Here is a 20,910-nt window from a genome sequence, read left to right as displayed (position 1 = left end):
CAAATCGTTGTCAGAAGTGGGGTTCGAACCCACGCCCTCATACGATGATCAGAGCTTAAATCTGACGCCTTAGACCACTCGGCCATCCTGACACGCTTTTAAACGTTTTCCTTGAACATTTAGATATAGGACAACACCAAAATACCTCTCGGAACTCTATGCTCCATAGAGCTACTCACTTGTTGCCATACTAGAGAAGCCTTTTCTGATCATGAGATACATGTTATTAAAATGAAACAAATCGTTGTCAGAAGTGGGGTTCGAGCCCACGCCCCCATACGAGGATCAGAGCTTAAATCTGACGCCTTAGACCACTCGGCCATCCTGACACGCTTTTACACGTTTTCCTTGAAAATGAAGCTATAGTACCACCCCGAAATACCTCTAGGAATTCTATGCTCCATAAAGCTACTCACATGTTGCCATACTAGAGAAGCCTTTTCTGATCATGAAATACGTGTTATTAAAATGAAACAAATCGTTGTCAGAAGAAGGGTTCGAACCCACGCCCTCATACGAGGATCAGAGCTTAAATCTGACGCCTTAGACCACTCGGCCATCCTGACACGCTTTCAAACGTTTTCCTTGAACATTTAGCTATAGTACAACACCAAAATACCTCTCGGAACTCTATGCTCCATAGAGCTACTCACTTGTTGCCATGCTAGAGAAGCCTTTTCTGATCATGAAATACATGTTATTAAAATGAAACAAATCGTTGTCAGAAGAAGGGTTCGAACCCACGCCCTCATACGAGGATCAGAGCTTAAATCTAACGCCTTAGACCACTCGGCCATACTGACACGCATTTCAAAGTTTTCCTTGAAAATGTAGCTATATTACAACACCAAAATACCTCTCGGAACTCTATGCTCCATAGAGCCACTCACTTGTTGCCATACTAGAGAAGCCTTTTCTGATCATGAAATACATGTTATTAAAATGAAACAAATCGTTGTCAGAAAAAGGGTTCGAACCCACGCCCTCATACGAGGATCACAGCTTAAATCTGACGCCTTAGACCACTCGGCCATCTTGACACGCTATTGAACGTTTTCCGTGAAAATGAAGCTATAGTACAACCCCGAAACACCTCTCGGAATTCTATGCTCCATAAAGCTACTCACTTGTTGCCATACTAGAGAGGCTTTTCCTGAGCATGAGATACAAGTTATTAAAATGAACAAATCGTTGTCAGAAGTGGGGTTCGAACCCACGCCCTCATACGAGGATCAGAGCTTAAATCTGACGCCTTTGACCACTCGGCCATCCTGACATGATTTTGAACGTTTTCCGTGAAAATGAAGCTATAGTACCACCCCGAAATACCTCTCGGAATTCTATGCTCCATAGAGCTACTCACTTGTTGCCATACTAGAGAAGCCTTTTCTGATCATGAAATACATGTTATTAAAATGAAACAAATCGTTGTCAGAAGAAGGGTTCGAACCCACGCCCTCATACGAGGATCAGAGCTTAAATTTGACGCCTTAGACCACTCAGCCATCCTGACACGCTTTTCAAGGTTTTCCTTGAAATGTAGCTATATTACAACACCAAAATATCTCTCGGAACTCTATGCTCCATAGAGCTACACTTTTGTTGCCTTTTCTGATCATGAGATCCATGTAATTAAAATGAATCAAATCGTTGTCAGAAGAGGGGTTCGAACCCAAACCCTCACACGCGGATCAGAGGTTAAATCTGACGCCTTAGACCACTCGGCCATCCTGACACGCTTTTAAACGTTTTCCTTGAAAATGAAGCTATAGTACCACCCCGAAATACCTCTCGGAATTCTATGCTCCATAAAGGTACTCACTTGTTGCCATACTAGAGAAGCCTTTCCTGAGCATGAGATACATATTATTAAAGTAAAACAAATCGCAGTCAGAAGTGGGGTTCGAACCCACGCCCTCATACGAGGATCAGAGCTTAAATCTGACGCCTTAGACCACTCGGCCATCCTGACACGCTTTTCAAAGTTTTCCTTGAAAATGTAGCTATAGTACAACACCAAAATACCTCTCGGAACTCCATGCTCCAAAGAGCTACTCACTTGTTGCCATACTAGAGAGGCTTTTCCTGAGCATGAGATACAAGTTATTAAAATGAACAAATCGTTGTCAGAAGTGGGGTTCGAACCCACGCCCTCATACGAGGATCAGAGCTTAAATCTGACGCTTTTGACCACTCGGCCATCCTGACACGATTTTGAACGTTTTCCGTGAAAATGTAGCTATAGTACCACCCCGAAATACCTCTCGGAATTCTATGCTCCATAAAGCTACTCACATGTTGCCATAATAGAGAAGCCTTTTCTGATCATGAGATACATGTTATTAAAATGAAACAAATAGTTGTCAGAAGTGGGGTTCGAACCCACGCCCTCATACGAGGATCACAGCTTAAATCTGACGCCTTAGACCACTCGGCCATCTTGACACACTCTTGAACGTTTTCCGTGAAAATGAAGCTATAGTACAACCCCGAAACACCTCTCGGAATTCTATGCTCCATAAAGCTACTCACTTGTTGCCATACTAGAGAGGCTTTTCCTGAGCATGAGATACAAGTTATTAAAATGAAACAAATCGTTGTCAGAAGAGGGGTTCGAACCCACACCCTCATACGCGGATCAGAGCTTAAATCTGACGCCTTAGACCACTCGGCCATCCTGACACGCTTTTAAACGTTTTCCTTGAAAATGAAGCTATAGTACCACCCCGAAATACCTCTCGGAATTCTATGCTCCATAAAGCTACTCACTTGTTGCCATACTAGAGAAGCCTTTCCTGAGCATGAGATACATGTTATTAAAGTAAAAAAAATCGTTGTCAGACGTGGGGTTCGAACCCACGCCCTCATACGAGGATCAGAGCTTAAATCTGACGCCTTAGACCACTCGGCCATCCTGACACGCTTTTAAACGTTTTCCTTGAAAATGAAGCTATATTACAGCACCAAAATACCTCTCGGAATTCTATGCTCCATAAAGCTACTCACTTGTTGCCATACTAGAGAAGCCTTTTCTGATCATGAGATACATGTTATTAAAATGAAACAAATCGTTGTCAGTAGTGGGGTTCGAACCCACGCCCTCATACGAGGATCAGAGCTTAAATCTGACGCCTTAGACCACTCGGCCTTCGTTACACGATTTTGAACGTTTTCCGTGAAATTGAAGCTATAGTACCACCCCGAAATACCTCTCGGAATTCTATGCTCCATAAAGCTACTCACTTGTTGCCATACTAGAGAAGCCTTTCCTGAGCATGAGATACATGTTATTAAAAAAACAAATCGTTGTCAGAAGTGGGGTTCGAACCCACACCCTCATACGATGATCAGAGCTTAAATCTGACGCCTTAGACCACTCGGCCATCCTGACACGCTTTTAAACGTTTTCCTTGAAAATGAAGCTATATTACAACACCAAAATACCTCTCGGAACTCTGTGCTCCATAGAGCTACTTACTTGTTGCCATACTAGAGAAGCCTTTTCTGATCATGAGATACATGTTATTAAAATGAAACAAATCGTTGTCAGAAGAAGGGTTCGAACCCACGCCCTCATACGAGGATCAGAGCTTAAATCTGACGCCTTAGACCACTCGGCCATCCTGACACGCTTTCAAACGTTTTCCTTGAACATTTAGCTATAGTACAACACCAAAATACCTCTCGGAACTCTATGCTCCATAGAGCTACTCACTTGTTGCCATACTAGAGAAGCCTTTTCTGATCATGAAATACATGTTATTAAAATGAAACAAATCGTTGTCAGAAGAAGGGTTCGAACCCACGCCCTCATACGAGGATCAGAGCTTAAATCTGACGCCTTAAACCACTCGGCCATACTGACACGCTTTTCAAAGTTTTCCTTGAAAATGTAGCTATATTACAACACCAAAATACCTCTCGGAACTCTATGCTCCATAGAGCTACTCACTTGTTGCCATACTAGAGAAGCCTTTTCTGATCATGAAATACATGTTATTAAAATGAAACAAATCGTTGTCAGAAGAAGGGTTCGAACCCACGCCCTCATACGAGGATCACAGCTTAAATCTGACGCCTTAGACCACTCGGCCATCTTGACACGCTATTGAACGTTTTCCGTGAAAATGAAGCTATAGTACAACCCCGAAACACCTCTCGGAATTCTATGCTCCATAAAGCTACTCACTTGTTGCCATACTAGAGAGGCTTTTCCTGAGCATGAGATACATGTTATTAAAATGAAACAAATCGTTGTCAGAAGAAGGGTTCGAACCCACGCCCTCATACGAGGATCAGAGCTTAAATTTGACGCCTTAGACCACTCAGCCATCCTGACACGCTTTTCAAGGTTTTCCTTGAAAATGTAGCTATATTACAACACCAAAATATCTCTCGGAACTCTATGCTCCATAGAGCTACACTTTTGTTGCCTTTTCTGATCATGAGATCCATGTAATTAAAATGAATCAAATCGTTGTCAGAAGAGGGGTTCGAACCCACACCCTCACACGCGGATCAGAGGTTAAATCTGACGCCTTAGACCACTCGGCCATCCTGACACGCTTTTAACCGTTTTCCTTGAAAATGAAGCTATAGTACCACCCCGAAATACCTCTCGGTATTCTATGCTCCATAAAGGTACTCACTTGTTGCCATACTAGAGAAGCCTTTCCTGAGCATGAGATACATATTATTAAAGTAAAACAAATCGCAGTCAGAAGTGGGGTTCGAACCCACGCCCTCATACGACGATCAGAGCTTAAATCTGACGCCTTAGACCACTCGGCCTTCGTGACACGATTTTGAACGTTTTCCGTGAAATTGAAGCTATAGTACCACCCCGAAATACCTCTCGGAATTCTATGCTCCATAAAGCTACTCACTTGTTGCCATACTAGAGAAGCCTTTCCTGAGCATGAGATACATGTTATTAAAAAAAAACAAATCGTTGTCAGAAGTGGGGTTCGAACCCACGCCCTCATACGATGATCAGAGCTTAAATCTGACGCCTTAGACCACTCGGCCATCCTGACACGCTTTTAAACGTTTTCCTTGAACATTTAGCTATAGTACAACACCAAAATACCTCTCGGAACTCTGTGCTCCATAGAGCTACTTACTTGTTGCCATACTAGAGAAGCCTTTTCTGATCATGAGATACATGTTATTAAAATGAAACAAATCGTTGTCAGAAGTGGGGTTCGAACCCACACCCTCATACGCGGATCAGAGCTTAAATCTGACGCCTTAGACCACTCGGCCATCCTGACAATCATTTAAACGTTTTCCTTGAAAATGAAGCTATAGTACCACCCCGAAATACCTCTCGGAATTCTATGCTCCATAAAGCTACTCACTTGTTGCCATACTAGAGAAGCCTTTTCTGATCATGAGATACATGTTATTAAAATGAAACAAATCGTTGTCAGAAGTGGGTTTCGAACCCACGCCCTCATACGAGGATCAGGGCTTAAATCTTACGCCTTAGACCACTCGGCCATCCTGACACGCTTTTAAACGTTTTCCTTGAAAATGAAGCTATATTACAACACCAAAATACCTCTCGGAACTCTGTGCTCCATAGAGCTACTTACTTGTTGCCATACTAGAGAAGCCTTTTCTGATCATGAGATACATGTTATTAAAATGAAACAAATCGTTGTCAGAAGAAGGGTTCGAACCCACGCCCTCATACGAGGATCAGAGCTTAAATCTGACGCCTTAGACCACTCGGCCATCCTGACACGCTTTCAAACGTTTTCCTTGAACATTTAGCTATAGTACAACACCAAAATACCTCTCGGAACTCTATGCTCCATAGAGCTACTCACTTGTTGCCATACTAGAGAAGCCTTTTCTGATCATGAAATACATGTTATTAAAATGAAACAAATCGTTGTCAGAAGAAGGGTTCGAACCCACGCCCTCATACGAGGATCAGAGCTTAAATCTGACGCCTTAGACCACTCGGCCATACTGACACGTTTTTCAAAGTTTTCCTTGAAAATGTAGCTATATTACAACACCAAAATACCTCTCGGAACTCTATGCTCCATAGAGCTACTCACTTGTTGCCATACTAGAGAAGCCTTTTCTGATCATGAAATACATGTTATTAAAATGAAACAAATCGTTGTCAGAAGAAGGGTTCGAACCCACGCCCTCATACGAGGATCACAGCTTAAATCTGACGCCTTAGACCACTCGGCCATCTTGACACGCTATTGAACGTTTTCCGTGAAAATGAAGCTATAGTACAACCCCGAAACACCTCTCGGAATTCTATGCTCCATAAAGCTACTCACTTGTTGCCATACTAGAGAGGCTTTTCCTGAGCATGAGATACATGTTATTAAAATGAAACAAATCGTTGTCAGAAGAAGGGTTCGAACCCACGCCCTCATACGAGGATCAGAGCTTAAATTTGACGCCTTAGACCACTCAGCCATCCTGACACGCTTTTCAAGGTTTTCCTTGAAAATGAAGCTATAGTACCACCCCGAAATACCTCTCGGAATTCTATGCTCCATAAAGCTACTCACATGTTGCCATACTAGAGAAGCCTTTCCTGAGCATAAGATACATGTTATTAAAGTAAAACAAATCGTTGTCAGAAGTGGAGTTCGAGCCCACGCCCCCATACGAGGATCAGAGCTTAAATCTGACGCCTTAGACCACTCGGCCATCTTGACACGCTATTGAACGTTTTCCGTGAAAATGAAGCTATATTACAACACCAAAATATCTCTCGGAACTCTATGCTCCATAGAGCTACACTTTTGTTGCCTTTTCTGATCATGAGATCCATGTAATTAAAATGAATCAAATCGTTGTCAGAAGAGGGGTTCGAACCCACACCCTCACACGCGGATCAGAGGTTAAATCTGACGCCTTAGACCACTCGGCCATCCTGACACGCTTTTAAACGTTTTCCTTGAAAATGAAGCTATAGTACCACCCCGAAATACCTCTCGGAATTCTATGCTCCATAAAGCTACTCACATGTTGCCATACTAGAGAAGCCTTTCCTGAGCATAAGATACATGTTATTAAAGTAAAACAAATCGTTGTCAGAAGTGGAGTTCGAGCCCACGCCCCCATACGAGGATCAGAGCTTAAATCTGACGCCTTAGACCACTCGGCCATCCTGACATGCTTTTACACGTTTTCCTTGAAAATGAAGCTATAGTACCACCCCGAAATACCTCTAGGAATTCTATGCTCCATAAAGCTACTCACATGTTGCCATACTAGTGAAGCCTTTTCTGATCATGAAATACATGTTATTAAAATGAAACAAATCGTTGTCAGAAGAGGGGTTCGAACCCACACCCTCACACGCGGATCAGAGCTTAAATCTGACGCCTTAGACCACTCGGCCATCCTGACACGCTTTTAAACGTTTTCCTTGAAAATGAAGCTATATTACAACACCAAAATACCTCTCGGAACTCTGTGCTCCATAGAGCTACTTACTTGTTGCCATACTAGAGAAGCCTTTTCTGATCATGAGATACATGTTATTAAAATGAAACAAATCGTTGTCAGAAGAAGGGTTCGAACCCACGCCCTCATACGAGGATCAGAGCTTAAATCTGACGCCTTAGACCACTCGGCCATCCTGACACGCTTTCAAACGTTTTCCTTGAAAATGAAGCTATAGTACCACCCCGAAATACCTCTCGGAATTCTATGCTCCATAAAGCTACTCACATGTTGCCATACTAGAGAAGCCTTTCCTGAGCATAAGATACATGTTATTAAAGTAAAACAAATCGTTGTCAGAAGTGGAGTTCGAGCCCACGCCCCCATACGAGGATCAGAGCTTAAATCTGACGCCTTAGACCACTCGGCCATCCTGACATGCTTTTACACGTTTTCCTTGAAAATGAAGCTATAGTACCACCCCGAAATACCTCTAGGAATTCTATGCTCCATAAAGCTACTCACATGTTGCCATACTAGTGAAGCCTTTTCTGATCATGAAATACATGTTATTAAAATGAAACAAATCGTTGTCAGAAGAGGGGTTCGAACCCACACCCTCACACGCGGATCAGAGCTTAAATCTGACGCCTTAGACCACTCGGCCATCCTGACACGCTTTTAAACGTTTTCCTTGAAAATGAAGCTATATTACAACACCAAAATACCTCTCGGAACTCTGTGCTCCATAGAGCTACTTACTTGTTGCCATACTAGAGAAGCCTTTTCTGATCATGAGATACATGTTATTAAAATGAAACAAATCGTTGTCAGAAGAAGGGTTCGAACCCACGCCCTCATACGAGGATCAGAGCTTAAATCTGACGCCTTAGACCACTCGGCCATCCTGACACGCTTTCAAACGTTTTCCTTGAACATTTAGCTATAGTACAACACCAAAATACCTCTCGGAACTCTATGCTCCATAGAGCTACTCACTTGTTGCCATACTAGAGAAGCCTTTTCTGATCATGAAATACATGTTATTAAAATGAAACAAATCGTTGTCAGAAGAAGGGTTCGAACCCACGCCCTCATACGAGGATCAGAGCTTAAATCTGACGCCTTAGACCACTCGGCCATACTGACACGCTTTTCAAAGTTTTCCTTGAAAATGTAGCTATATTACAACACCAAAATACCTCTCGGAACTCTATGCTCCATAGAGCTACTCACTTGTTGCCATACTAGAGAAGCCTTTTCTGATCATGAAATACATGTTATTAAAATGAAACAAATCGTTGTCAGAAGAAGGGTTCGAACCCACGCCCTCATACGAGGATCACAGCTTAAATCTGACGCCTTAGACCACTCGGCCATCTTGACACGCTATTGAACGTTTTCCGTGAAAATGAAGCTATAGTACAACCCCGAAACACCTCTCGGAATTCTATGCTCCATAAAGCTACTCACTTGTTGCCATACTAGAGAGGCTTTTCCTGAGCATGAGATACATGTTATTAAAATGAAACAAATCGTTGTCAGAAGAAGGGTTCGAACCCACGCCCTCATACGAGGATCAGAGCTTAAATTTGATGCCTCAGACCACTCAGCCATCCTGACACGCTTTTCAAGGTTTTCCTTGAAAATGTAGCTATATTACAACACCAAAATATCTCTCGGAACTCTATGCTCCATAGAGCTACACTTTTGTTGCCTTTTCTGATCATGAGATCCATGTAATTAAAATGAATCAAATCGTTGTCAGAAGAGGGGTTCGAACCCACACCCTCACACGCGGATCAGAGGTTAAATCTGACGCCTTAGACCACTCGGCCATCCTGACACGCTTTTAAACGTTTTCCTTGAAAATGAAGCTATAGTACCACCCCGAAATACCTCTCGGAATTCTATGCTCCATAAAGGTACTCACTTGTTGCCATACTAGAGAAGCCTTTCCTGAGCATGAGATACATATTATTAAAGTAAAACAAATCGCAGTCAGAAGTGGGGTTCGAACCCACGCCCTCATACGATGATCAGAGCTTAAATCTGACGCCTTAGACCACTCGGCCTTCGTGACACGATTTTGAACGTTTTCCGTGAAATTGAAGCTATAGTACCACCCCGAAATACCTCTCGGAATTCTATGCTCCATAAAGCTACTCACTTGTTGCCATACTAGAGAAGCCTTTCCTGAGCATGAGATACATGTTATTAAAAAAAACAAATCGTTGTCAGAAGTGGGGTTCGAACCCACGCCCTCATACGATGATCAGAGCTTAAATCTGACGCCTTAGACCACTCGGCCATCCTGACACGCTTTTAAACGTTTTCCTTGAACATTTAGCTATAGTACAACACCAAAATACCTCTCGGAACTCTGTGCTCCATAGAGCTACTTACTTGTTGCCATACTAGAGAAGCCTTTTCTGATCATGAGATACATGTTATTAAAATGAAACAAATCGTTGTCAGAAGTGGGGTTCGAACCCACACCCTCATACGCGGATCAGAGCTTAAATCTGACGCCTTAGACCACTCGGCCATCCTGACATTCATTTAAACGTTTTCCTTGAAAATGAAGCTATAGTACCACCCCGAAATACCTCTCGGAATTCTATGCTCCATAAAGCTACTCACATGTTGCCATACTAGAGAAGCCTTTCCTGAGCATAAGATACATGTTATTAAAGTAAAACAAATCGTTGTCAGAAGTGGAGTTCGAGCCCACGCCCCCATACGAGGATCAGAGCTTAAATCTGACGCCTTAGACCACTCGGCCATCCTGACACGCTTTTACACGTTTTCCTTGAAAATGAAGCTATAGTACCACCCCGAAATACCCCTAGGAATTCTATGCTCCATAAAGCTACTCACATGTTGCCATACTAGAGAAGCCTTTTCTGATCATGAAATACATGTTATTAAAATGAAACAAATCGTTGTCAGAAGAAGGGTTCGAACCCACGCCCTCATACGAGGATCAGAGCTTAAATCTGACGCCTTAGACCACTCGGCCATCCTGACACGCTTTCAAACGTTTTCCTTGAACATTTAGCTATAGTACAACACCAAAATACCTCTCGGAACTCTATGCTCCATAGAGCTACTCACTTGTTGCCATACTAGAGAAGTCTTTTCTGATCATGAAATACATGTTATTAAAATGAAACAAATCGTTGTCAGAATAAGGGTTCGAACCCACGCCCTCATACGAGGATCAGAGCTTATATCTGACGCCTTAGACCACTCGGCCATACTGACACGCTTTTCAAAGTTTTCCTTGAAAATGTAGCTATATTACAACACCAAAATACCTCTCGGAACTCTATGCTCCATAGAGCTACTCACTTGTTGCCATACTAGAGAAGCCTTTTCTGATCATGAAATACATGTTATTAAAATGAAACAAATCGTTGTCAGAAGAAGGGTTCGAACCCACGCCCTCATACGAGGATCACAGCTTAAATCTGACGCCTTAGACCACTCGGCCATCTTGACACGCTATTGAACGTTTTCCGTGAAAATGAAGCTATAGTACAACCCCGAAACACCTCTCGGAATTCTATGCTCCATAAAGCTACTCACTTGTTGCCATACTAGAGAGGCTTTTCCTGAGCATGAGATACATGTTATTAAATTGAAACAAATCGTTGTCAGAAGAAGGGTTCGAACCCACGCCCTCATACGAGGATCAGAGCTTAAATTTGACGCCTTAGACCACTCAGCCATCCTGACACGCTTTTCAAGGTTTTCCTTGAAAATGTAGCTATATTACAACACCAAAATATATCTCGGAACTCTATGCTCCATAGAGCTACACTTTTGTTGCCTTTTCTGATCATGAGATCCATGTAATTAAAATGAATCAAATCGTTGTCAGAAGAGGGGTTCGAACCCACACCCTCACACGCGGATCAGAGGTTAAATCTGACGCCTTAGACCACTCGGCCATCCTGACACGCTTTTAAACGTTTTCCTTGAAAATGAAGCTATAGTACCACCCCGAAATACCTCTCGGAATTCTATGCTCCATAAAGGTACTCACTTGTTGCCATACTAGAGAAGCCTTTCCTGAGCATGAGATACATATTATTAAAGTAAAACAAATCGCAGTCAGAAGTGGGGTTCGAACCCACGCCCTCATACGAGGATCAGAGCTTAAATCTGACGCCTTAGACCACTCGGCCATCCTGACACGCTTTTCAAAGTTTTCCTTGAAAATGTAGCTATAGTACAACACCAAAATACCTCTCGGAACTCCATGCTCCAAAGAGCTACTCACTTGTTGCCATACTAGAGAGGCTTTTCCTGAGCATGAGATACAAGTTATTAAAATGAACAAATCGTTGTCAGAAGTGGGGTTCGAACCCACGCCCTCATACGAGGATCAGAGCTTAAATCTGACGCCTTAGACCACTCGGCCATACTGACACGCTTTTCAAAGTTTTCCTTGAAAATGTAGCTATATTACAACACCAAAATACCTCTCGGAACTCTATACTCCATAGAGCTACTCACTTGTTGCCATACTAGAGAAGCCTTTTCTGATCATGAAATACATGTTATTAAAATGAAACAAATCGTTGTCAGAAGAAGGGTTCGAACCCACGCCCTCATACGAGGATCACAGCTTAAATCTGACGCCTTAGACCACTCGGCCATCTTGACACGCTATTGAACGTTTTCCGTGAAAATGAAGCTATAGTACAACCCCGAAACACCTCTCGGAATTCTATGCTCCATAAAGCTACTCACTTGTTGCCATACTAGAGAGGCTTTTCCTGAGCATGAGATACATGTTATTAAAATGAAACAAATCGTTGTCAGAAGAAGGGTTCGAACCCACGCCCTCATACGAGGATCAGAGCTTAAATTTGACGCCTTAGACCACTCGGCCATCTTGACACGCTCTTGAACGTTTTCCGTGAAAATGAAGCTATAGTACAACCCCGAAACACCTCTCGGAATTCTATGCTCCATAAAGCTACTCACTTGTTGCCATACTAGAGAGGCTTTTCCTGAGCATGAGATACAAGTTATTAAAATGAAACAAATCTTTGTCAGAAGAGGGGTTCGAACCCACGCCCTCATACGAGGATCAGAGCTTAAGTCTGACGCCTTAGACCACTCGGCCATCCTGACACGCTTTTAAACGTTTTCCGTGAAAATGTAGCTATAGTACCACCCCGAAATACCTCTCGGAATTCTATGCTCCATAAAGCTACTCACATGTTGCCATAATAGAGAAGCCTTTTATGATCATGAGATACATGTTATTAAAATGAAACAAATCGTTGTCAGAAGAGGGGTTCGAACCCACGCCCTCATACGAGGATCACAGCTTAAATCTGACGCCTTAGACCACTCGGCCATCTTGACACGCTCTTGAACGTTTTCCGTGAAAATGAAGCTATAGTACAACCCCGAAACACCTCTCGGAATTCTATGCTCCATAAAGCTACTCACTTGTTGCCATACTAGAGAGGCTTTTCCTGAGCATGAGATACAAGTTATTAAAATGAAACAAATCGTTGTCAGAAGAGGGGTTCGAACCCACACCCTCATACGCGGATCAGAGCTTAAATCTGACGCCTTAGACCACTCGGCCATCCTGACACGCTTTTAAACGTTTTCCTTGAAAATGAAGCTATAGTACCACCCGAAATACCTCTCGGAATTCTATGCTCCATAAAGCTACTCACTTGTTGCCATACTAGAGAAGCCTTTCCTGAGCATGAGATACATGTTATTAAAGTAAAACAAATCGTTGTCAGACGTGGGGTTCGAACCCACGCCCTCATACGAGGATCAGAGCTTAAATCTGACGCCTTAGACCACTCGGCCATCCTGACACGCTTTTAAACGTTTTCCTTGAAAATGAAGCTATATTACAACACCAAAATACCTCTCGGAATTCTATGCTCCATAAAGGTACTCACTTGTTGCCATACTAGAGAAGCTTTTCCTGAGCATGAGATACATGTTATTAAAGTAAAACAAATCGTTGTCAGAAGAGGGGTTCGAACCCACACCCTCATCCGCGGATCAGAGCTTAAATCTCACGCCTTAGACCACTCGGCCATCCTGACACGCTTTCAAACGTTTTCCTTGAACATTTAGCTATAGTACAACACCCAAATACCTCTCGGAACTCTAGGCTCCATAGAGCTACTCACTTGTTGCCACACCCTCATACGAGGATCAGAGCTTAAATCTGACGCCTTAGACCACTCGGCCTTCGTGACACGATTTTGAACGTTTTCCGTGAAATTGAAGCTATAGTACCACCCCGAAATACCTCTCGGAATTCTATGCTCCATAAAGCTACTCACTTGTTGCCATACTAGAGAAGCCTTTCCTGAGCATGAGATACATGTTATTAAAGTAAAACAAATCGTTGTCAGAAGTGGGGTTCGAACCCACGCCCTCATACGAGGATCAGAGCTTAAATCTGACGCCTTAGACCACTCGGCCATCCTGACAATCATTTAAACGTTTTCCTTGAAAATGAAACTATATTACAACACCAAAATACCTCTCGGAACTCTATGCTCCATAGAGCTACTCACTTGTTGCCATACTAGAGAAGCCTTTTCTAATCATGAGATACATGTTATTAAAATGAAACAAATCGTTGTCAGAAGTGGGGTTCGAACCCACGCCCTCATACGAGGATCAGAGCTTAAATCTGACGCCTTAGACCACTCGGCCTTCGTGACACGATTTTGAACGTTTTCCGTGAAATTGAAGCTATAGTACCACCCCGAAATACCTCTCGGAATTCTATGCTCCATAAAGCTACTCACTTGTTGCCATACTAGAGAAGCCTTTCCTGAGCATGAGATACATGTTATTAAAGTAAAACAAATCGTTGTCAGAAGTGGGGTTCGAACCCACGCCCTCATACGAGGATCAGAGCTTAAATCTGACGCCTTAGACCACTCGGCCATCCTGACACGCTTTTAAACGATTTCCTTGAACATTTAGCTATAGTACAACACCAAAATACCTCTCGGAACTCTATGCTCCATAGAGCTACTCACTTGTTGCCATACTAGAGAAGCCTTTTCTGATCATGAAATACATGTTATTAATATGAAACAAATCGTTGTCAGAAGAAGGGTTCGAACCCACGCCCTCATACGAGGATCAGAGCTTAAATCTGACGCCTTAGACCACTCGGCCATCCTGACACGCTTTTCAAAGTTTTCCTTGAACATTTAGCTATAGTACAACACCAAAATACCTCTCGGAACTCTATGCTCCATAGAGCTACTCACTTGTTGCCATACTAGAGAAGCCTTTTCTGATCATGAAATACATGTTATTAAAATGAAACAAATCGTTGTCAGAAGAAGGGTTCGAACCCACGCCCTCATACGAGGATCAGAGCTTAAATCTAACGCCTTAGACCACTCGGCCATACTGACACGCTTTTCAAAGTTTTCCTTGAAAATGTAGCTATATTACAACACCAAAATACCTCTCGGAACTCTATGCTCCATAGAGCTACTCACTTGTTGCCATACTAGAGAAGCCTTTCCTGAGCATGAGATACATGTTATTAAAGTAAAACAAATCGTTGTCAGACGTGGGGTTCGAACCCACGCCCTCATACGAGGATCAGAGCTTTAGTCTGACGCCTTAGACCACTCGGCCATCCTGACACGCTTTTAAACGTTTTCCGTGAAAATGTAGCTATAGTACCACCCCGAAATACCTCTCGGAATTCTATGCTCCATAAAGCTACTCACATGTTGCCATAATAGAGAAGCCTTTTCTGATCATGAGATACATGTTATTAAAATGAAACAAATCGTTGTCAGAAGAGGGGTTCGAACCCACGCCCTCATACGAGGATCACAGCTTAAATCTGACGCCTTAGACCACTCGGCCATCTTGACACGCTCTTGAACGTTTTCCGTGAAAATGAAGCTATAGTACAACCCCGAAACACCTCTCGGAATTCTATGCTCCATAAAGCTACTCACTTGTTGCCATACTAGAGAGGCTTTTCCTGAGCATGAGATACACGTTATTAAAATGAAACAAATCGTTGTCAGAAGAGGGGTTCGAACCCACACCCTCAAACGCGGATCAGAGCTTAAATCTGACGCCTTAGACCACTCGGCCATCCTGACACGCTTTTAAACGTTTTCCTTGAAAATGAAGCTATAGTACCACCCCGAAATACCTCTCGGAATTCTATGCTCCATAAAGCTACTCACTTGCTGCCATACTAGAGAAGCCTTTCCTGAGCATGAGATACATGTTATTAAAGTAAAACAAATCGTTGTCAGAAGAGGGGTTCGAACCCACACCCTCAACCGCGGATCAGAGCTTAAATCTCACGCCTTAGACCACTCGGCCATCCTGACACGCTTTCAAACGTTTTCCTTGAACATTTAGCTATAGTACAACACCCAAATACCTCTCGGAACTCTAGGCTCCATAGAGCTACTCACTTGTTGCCACACCCTCATACGAGGATCAGAGCTTAAATCTGACGCCTTAGACCACTCGGCCTTCGTGACACGATTTTGAACGTTTTCCGTGAAATTGAAGCTATAGTACCACCCCGAAATACCTCTCGGAATTCTATGCTCCATAAAGCTACTCACTTGTTGCCATACTAGAGAAGCCTTTCCTGAGCATGAGATACATGTTATTAAAGTAAAACAAATCGTTGTCAGAAGTGGGGTTCGAACCCACGCCCTCATACGAGGATCAGAGCTTAAATCTGACGCCTTAGACCACTCGGCCATCCTGACAATCATTTAAACGTTTTCCTTGAAAATGAAACTATATTACAACACCAAAATACCTCTCGGAACTCTATGCTCCATAGAGCTACTCACTTGTTGCCATACTAGAGAAGCCTTTTCTGATCATGAGATACATGTTATTAAAATGAAACAAATCGTTGTCAGAAGTGGGGTTCGAACCCACGCCCTCATACGAGGATCAGAGCTTAAATCTGACGCCTTAGACCACTCGGCCTTCGTGACACGATTTTGAACGTTTTCCGTGAAATTGAAGCTATAGTACCACCCCGAAATACCTCTCGGAATTCTATGCTCCATAAAGCTACTCACTTGTTGCCATACTAGAGAAGCCTTTCCTGAGCATGAGACACATGTTATTAAAATGAAACAAATCGTTGTCAGAAGAAGGGTTCGAACCCACGCCCTCATACGAGGATCAGAGCTTAAATCTGACGCCTTAGACCACTCGGCCATCCTGACACGCTTTTCAAAGTTTTCCTTGAAAATGTAGCTATATTACTACACCAAAATACCTCTCGGAACTCTATGCTCCATAGAGCTACTCACTTGTTGCCATACTAGAGAAGCCTTTTCTGATCATGAGATACATGTTATTAAAATGAAACAAATCGTTGTCAGAAGTGGGGTTCGAACCCACGCCCTCATACGAGGATCAGAGCTTAAATCTGACGCCTTAGACCACTCGGCCTTCGTGACACGATTTTGAACGTTTTCCGTGAAATTGAAGCTATAGTACCACCCCGAAATACCTCTCGGAATTCTATGCTCCATAAAGCTACTCACTTGTTGCCATACTAGAGAAGCCTTTCCTGAGCATGAGATACATGTTATTAAAGTAAAACAAATCGTTGTCAGAAGTGGGGTTCGAACCCACGCCCTCATGCGAGGATCAGAGCTTAAATCTGACGCCTTAGACCACTCGGCCATCCTGACACGCTTTTAAACGTTTTCCTTGAACATTTAGCTATAGTACAACACCAAAATACCTCTCGGAACTCTATGCTCCATAGAGCTACTCACTTGTTGCCATACTCGAGAAGCCATTTCTGATCATGAAATACATGTTATTAAAATGAAACAAATCGTTGTCAGAAGAAGGGTTCGAACCCACGCCCTCATACGAGGATCAGAGCTTAAATCTGACGCCTTAGACCACTCGGCCATACTGACACGCTTTTCAAAGTTTTCCTTGAAAATGAAGCTATAGTACCACCCCGAAATACCTCTAGGAATTCTATGCTCCATAAAGCTACTCACATGTTGCCATACTAGAGAAGCCTTTCCTGAGCATGAGATACATATGTGTTTAAAGTAAAACAAATCGTTGTCAGAAGTGCGGTTCGAACCCACGCCCTCATACGAGGATCAGAGCTTAAATCTGACGCCTTAGACCACTCGGCCATACTGACACGCTTTTAAACGTTTTCCTTGAAAATGAAGCTATAGTACCACCCCGAAATACCTCTCGGAATTCTATGCTCCATAAAGCTACTCACTTGCTGCCATACTAGAGAAGCCTTTCCTGAGCATGAGATACATGTTATTAAAGTAAAACAAATCGTTGTCAGACGTGGGGTTCGAACCCACGCCCTCATACGAGGATCAGAGCTTAAATCTGACGCCTTAGACCACTCGGCAATCCTGACACGCTTTTAAACGTTTTCCTTGAAAATGAAGCTATATTACAACACCAAAATACCTCTCGGAATTCTATGCTCCATAAAGCTACTCACTTGTTGCCATACTAGAGAAGCCTTTCCTGAGCATGAGATACATGTTATTAAAGTAAAACAAATCGTTGTCAGAAGAGGGGTTCGAACCCACACCCTCATCCGCGGATCAGAGCTTAAATCTCACGCCTTAGACCACTCGGCCATCCTGACACGCTTTCAAACGTTTTCCTTGAACATTTAGCTATAGTACAACACCCAAATACCTCTCGGAACTCTAGGCTCCATAGAGCTACTCACTTGTTGCCACACCCTCATACGAGGATCAGAGCTTAAATCTGACGCCTTAGACCACTCGGCCTTCGTGACCCGATTTTGAACGTTTTCCGTGAAATTGAAGCTATAGTACCACCCCGAAATACCTCTCGGAATTCTATGCTCCATAAAGCTACTCACTTGTTGCCATACTAGAGAAGCCTTTTCTGATCATGAGATACATGTTATTAAAATGAAACAAATCGTTGTCAGAAGTGGGGTTCGAACCCACGCCCTCATACGAGGATCAGAGCTTAAATCTGACGCCTTAGGCCACTCGGCCTTCGTGACACGATTTTGAACGTTTTCCGTGAAATTGAAGCTATAGTACCACCCCGAAATACCTCTCGGAATTCTATGCTCCATAAAGCTACTCACTTGTTGCCATACTAGAGAAGCCTTTCCTGAGCATGAGATACATGTTATTAAAGTAAAACAAATCGTTGTCAGAAGTGGGGTTCGAACCCACGCCCTCATGCGAGGATCAGAGCTTAAATCTGACGCCTTAGACCACTCGGCCATCCTGACACGCTTTTAAACGTTTTCCTTGAACATTTAGCTATAGTACAACACCAAAATACCTCTCGGAACTCTATGCTCCATAGAGCTACTCACTTGTTGCCATACTCGAGAAGCCATTTCTGATCATGAAATACATGTTATTAAAATGAAACAAATCGTTGTCAGAAGAAGGGTTCGAACCCACGCCCTCATACGAGGATCAGAGCTTAAATCTGACGCCTTAGACCACTCGGCCATACTGACACGCTTTTCAAAGTTTTCCTTGAAAATGAAGCTATAGTACCACCCCGAAATACCTCTAGGAATTCTATGCTCCATAAAGCTACTCACATGTTGCCATACTAGAGAAGCCTTTCCTGAGCATGAGATACATATGTGTTTAAAGTAAAACAAATCGTTGTCAGAAGTGCGGTTCGAACCCACGCCCTCATACGAGGATCAGAGCTTAAATCTGACGCCTTAGACCACTCGGCCATACTGACACGCTTTTAAACGTTTTCCTTGAATATTTAGCTATAGTACAACACCAAAATACCTCTCGGAACTCTATGCTCCATAGAGCTACTCACTTGTTGCCATACTAGAGAAGCCTTTTCTGATCATGAAATACATGTTATTAAAATGAAACAAATCGTTGTCAGAAGAAGGGTTCGAACCCACGCCCTCATACGAGGATCAGAGCTTAAATCTGACGCCTTAGACCACTCAGCCATCCTGACACGCTTTTCAAGGTTTTCCTTGAAAATGTAGCTATATTACAACACCAAAATATCTCTCGGAACTCTATGCTCCATAGAGCTACACTTTTGTTGCCTTTTCTGATCATGAGATCCATGTAATTAAAATGAATCAAATCGTTGTCAGAAGAGGGGTTCGAACCCACACCCTCACACGCGGATCAGAGGTTAAATCTGACGCCTTAGACCACTCGGCCATCCTGACACGCTTTTAAACGTTTTCCTTGAAAATGAAGCTATAATACCACCCCTAAATACCTCTCGGAATTCTATGCTCCATAAAGGTACTCACTTGTTGCCATACTAGAGAAGCCTTTCCTGAGCATGAGATACATATTATTAAAGTAAAACAAATCGCAGTCAGAAGTGGGGTTCGAACCCACGCCCTCATACGAGGATCAGAGCTTAAATCTGACGCCTTAGACCACTCGGCCATCCTGACACGCTTTTAAACGTTTTCTTTGAAAATGAAGGTATAGTACCACCCCGAAATACCTCTAGGAATTCTATGCTCCATAAAGCTACTCACATGTTGCCATACTAGAGAAGCCTTTCCTGAGCATGAGATACATATGTTATTAAAGTAAAACAAATCGTTGCCAGAACAGGGGTTCGAACCCACGCCTTCATACGAGGATCAGAGCTTAAACCTGACGCTTTAGACCACTCGGCCATCCTGACACGCTTTTCAAAGTTTTCCTTGAAAATGTAGCTATAGTACAACACCAAAATACCTGTCGGAACTCCATGCTCCATAGAGCTACTCACTTGTTGCCATACTAGAGAAGCCTTTTCTGATCATGAGATACATGTTATTAAAATGAAACAAATCGTTGTCAGAAGAGGGGTTCGAACCCACGCCCTCATACGAGGATCACAGCTTAAATCTGACGCCTTAGACCACTCGGCCATCTTGACACGCTATTGAACGTTTTCCGTGAAAATGAAGCTATAGTACAACCCCGAAACACCTCTCGGAATTCTATGCTCCATAAAGCTACTCACTTGTTGCCATACTAGAGAGGCTTTTCCTGAGCATGAGATACAAGTTATTAAAATGAACAAATCGTTGTCAGAAGTGGGGTTCGAACCCACGCCCTCATACGAGGATCAGAGCTTAAATCTGACGCCTTTGACCACTCGGCCATCCTGACACGATTTTGAACGTTTTCCGTGAAAAAGAAGCTATAGTACCACCCCGAAATACCTCTCGGAATTCTATGCTCCATAGAGCTACTCACTTGTTGCCATACTAGAGGAGCCTTTTCTGATCATGAAATACATGTTATTAAAATGAAACAAATCGTTGTCAGAAGAAGGGTTCGAACCCACGTCCTCATACGAGGATCAGACCTTGAATCTGACGCCTTAGACCACTCAGCCATCCTGACACGCTTTTCAAGGTTTTCCTTGAAAATGTAGCTATATTACAACACCAAAATATCT

At 43.0% G+C, this 20,910-nt stretch overlaps 20 non-coding genes across 20 annotated transcripts; all 20 read right to left on the bottom strand.

Annotated features, from left to right (window-relative positions):
* Window positions 1–8: 8 nt before the first annotated feature.
* On the bottom strand, window positions 9–92 carry TRNAL-UAA (transfer RNA leucine (anticodon UAA)). Its single transcript has one exon. It is a non-coding gene; the product is annotated as a tRNA-Leu (tRNA).
* A 1,100-nt stretch (window positions 93–1,192) lies between these two features.
* Window positions 1,193–1,276, bottom strand: TRNAL-UAA (transfer RNA leucine (anticodon UAA)). Its single transcript has one exon. It is a non-coding gene; the product is annotated as a tRNA-Leu (tRNA).
* A 612-nt stretch (window positions 1,277–1,888) lies between these two features.
* TRNAL-UAA (transfer RNA leucine (anticodon UAA)) lies at window positions 1,889–1,972 on the bottom strand. Its single transcript has one exon. It is a non-coding gene; the product is annotated as a tRNA-Leu (tRNA).
* Window positions 1,973–2,124: 152 nt separating this feature from the next.
* Window positions 2,125–2,208, bottom strand: TRNAL-UAA (transfer RNA leucine (anticodon UAA)). Its single transcript has one exon. It is a non-coding gene; the product is annotated as a tRNA-Leu (tRNA).
* Window positions 2,209–2,835: 627 nt separating this feature from the next.
* Window positions 2,836–2,919, bottom strand: TRNAL-UAA (transfer RNA leucine (anticodon UAA)). Its single transcript has one exon. It is a non-coding gene; the product is annotated as a tRNA-Leu (tRNA).
* Window positions 2,920–3,307: 388 nt separating this feature from the next.
* TRNAL-UAA (transfer RNA leucine (anticodon UAA)) lies at window positions 3,308–3,391 on the bottom strand. The gene has a single exon. It is a non-coding gene; the product is annotated as a tRNA-Leu (tRNA).
* Window positions 3,392–4,952: 1,561 nt separating this feature from the next.
* Window positions 4,953–5,036, bottom strand: TRNAL-UAA (transfer RNA leucine (anticodon UAA)). Its single transcript has one exon. It is a non-coding gene; the product is annotated as a tRNA-Leu (tRNA).
* A 4,627-nt stretch (window positions 5,037–9,663) lies between these two features.
* TRNAL-UAA (transfer RNA leucine (anticodon UAA)) lies at window positions 9,664–9,747 on the bottom strand. The gene has a single exon. It is a non-coding gene; the product is annotated as a tRNA-Leu (tRNA).
* A 1,798-nt stretch (window positions 9,748–11,545) lies between these two features.
* TRNAL-UAA (transfer RNA leucine (anticodon UAA)) lies at window positions 11,546–11,629 on the bottom strand. Its single transcript has one exon. It is a non-coding gene; the product is annotated as a tRNA-Leu (tRNA).
* Window positions 11,630–11,781: 152 nt separating this feature from the next.
* TRNAL-UAA (transfer RNA leucine (anticodon UAA)) lies at window positions 11,782–11,865 on the bottom strand. The gene has a single exon. It is a non-coding gene; the product is annotated as a tRNA-Leu (tRNA).
* A 627-nt stretch (window positions 11,866–12,492) lies between these two features.
* On the bottom strand, window positions 12,493–12,576 carry TRNAL-UAA (transfer RNA leucine (anticodon UAA)). Its single transcript has one exon. It is a non-coding gene; the product is annotated as a tRNA-Leu (tRNA).
* Window positions 12,577–13,202: 626 nt separating this feature from the next.
* Window positions 13,203–13,286, bottom strand: TRNAL-UAA (transfer RNA leucine (anticodon UAA)). Its single transcript has one exon. It is a non-coding gene; the product is annotated as a tRNA-Leu (tRNA).
* Window positions 13,287–13,832: 546 nt separating this feature from the next.
* On the bottom strand, window positions 13,833–13,916 carry TRNAL-UAA (transfer RNA leucine (anticodon UAA)). Its single transcript has one exon. It is a non-coding gene; the product is annotated as a tRNA-Leu (tRNA).
* A 390-nt stretch (window positions 13,917–14,306) lies between these two features.
* Window positions 14,307–14,390, bottom strand: TRNAL-UAA (transfer RNA leucine (anticodon UAA)). Its single transcript has one exon. It is a non-coding gene; the product is annotated as a tRNA-Leu (tRNA).
* A 627-nt stretch (window positions 14,391–15,017) lies between these two features.
* On the bottom strand, window positions 15,018–15,101 carry TRNAF-AAA (transfer RNA phenylalanine (anticodon AAA)). The gene has a single exon. It is a non-coding gene; the product is annotated as a tRNA-Phe (tRNA).
* Window positions 15,102–16,121: 1,020 nt separating this feature from the next.
* Window positions 16,122–16,205, bottom strand: TRNAL-UAA (transfer RNA leucine (anticodon UAA)). Its single transcript has one exon. It is a non-coding gene; the product is annotated as a tRNA-Leu (tRNA).
* An 864-nt stretch (window positions 16,206–17,069) lies between these two features.
* On the bottom strand, window positions 17,070–17,153 carry TRNAL-UAA (transfer RNA leucine (anticodon UAA)). Its single transcript has one exon. It is a non-coding gene; the product is annotated as a tRNA-Leu (tRNA).
* A 1,496-nt stretch (window positions 17,154–18,649) lies between these two features.
* Window positions 18,650–18,733, bottom strand: TRNAL-UAA (transfer RNA leucine (anticodon UAA)). The gene has a single exon. It is a non-coding gene; the product is annotated as a tRNA-Leu (tRNA).
* Window positions 18,734–19,822: 1,089 nt separating this feature from the next.
* TRNAL-UAA (transfer RNA leucine (anticodon UAA)) lies at window positions 19,823–19,906 on the bottom strand. Its single transcript has one exon. It is a non-coding gene; the product is annotated as a tRNA-Leu (tRNA).
* A 628-nt stretch (window positions 19,907–20,534) lies between these two features.
* Window positions 20,535–20,618, bottom strand: TRNAL-UAA (transfer RNA leucine (anticodon UAA)). The gene has a single exon. It is a non-coding gene; the product is annotated as a tRNA-Leu (tRNA).
* Between the last annotated feature and the right edge of the window lie 292 nt (window positions 20,619–20,910).

The sequence above is a fragment of the Phalangium opilio genome, unplaced genomic scaffold, assembly GCF_054372755.1.
Source record: "Phalangium opilio isolate 3A_F unplaced genomic scaffold, DU_Popi_V2 ptg000039l_2, whole genome shotgun sequence".
NCBI lineage: Eukaryota > Metazoa > Arthropoda > Arachnida > Opiliones > Phalangiidae > Phalangium > Phalangium opilio.
Note: the sequence above shows the minus strand (reverse complement) of the source record. Positions and strands in the feature narration are given on the sequence as shown.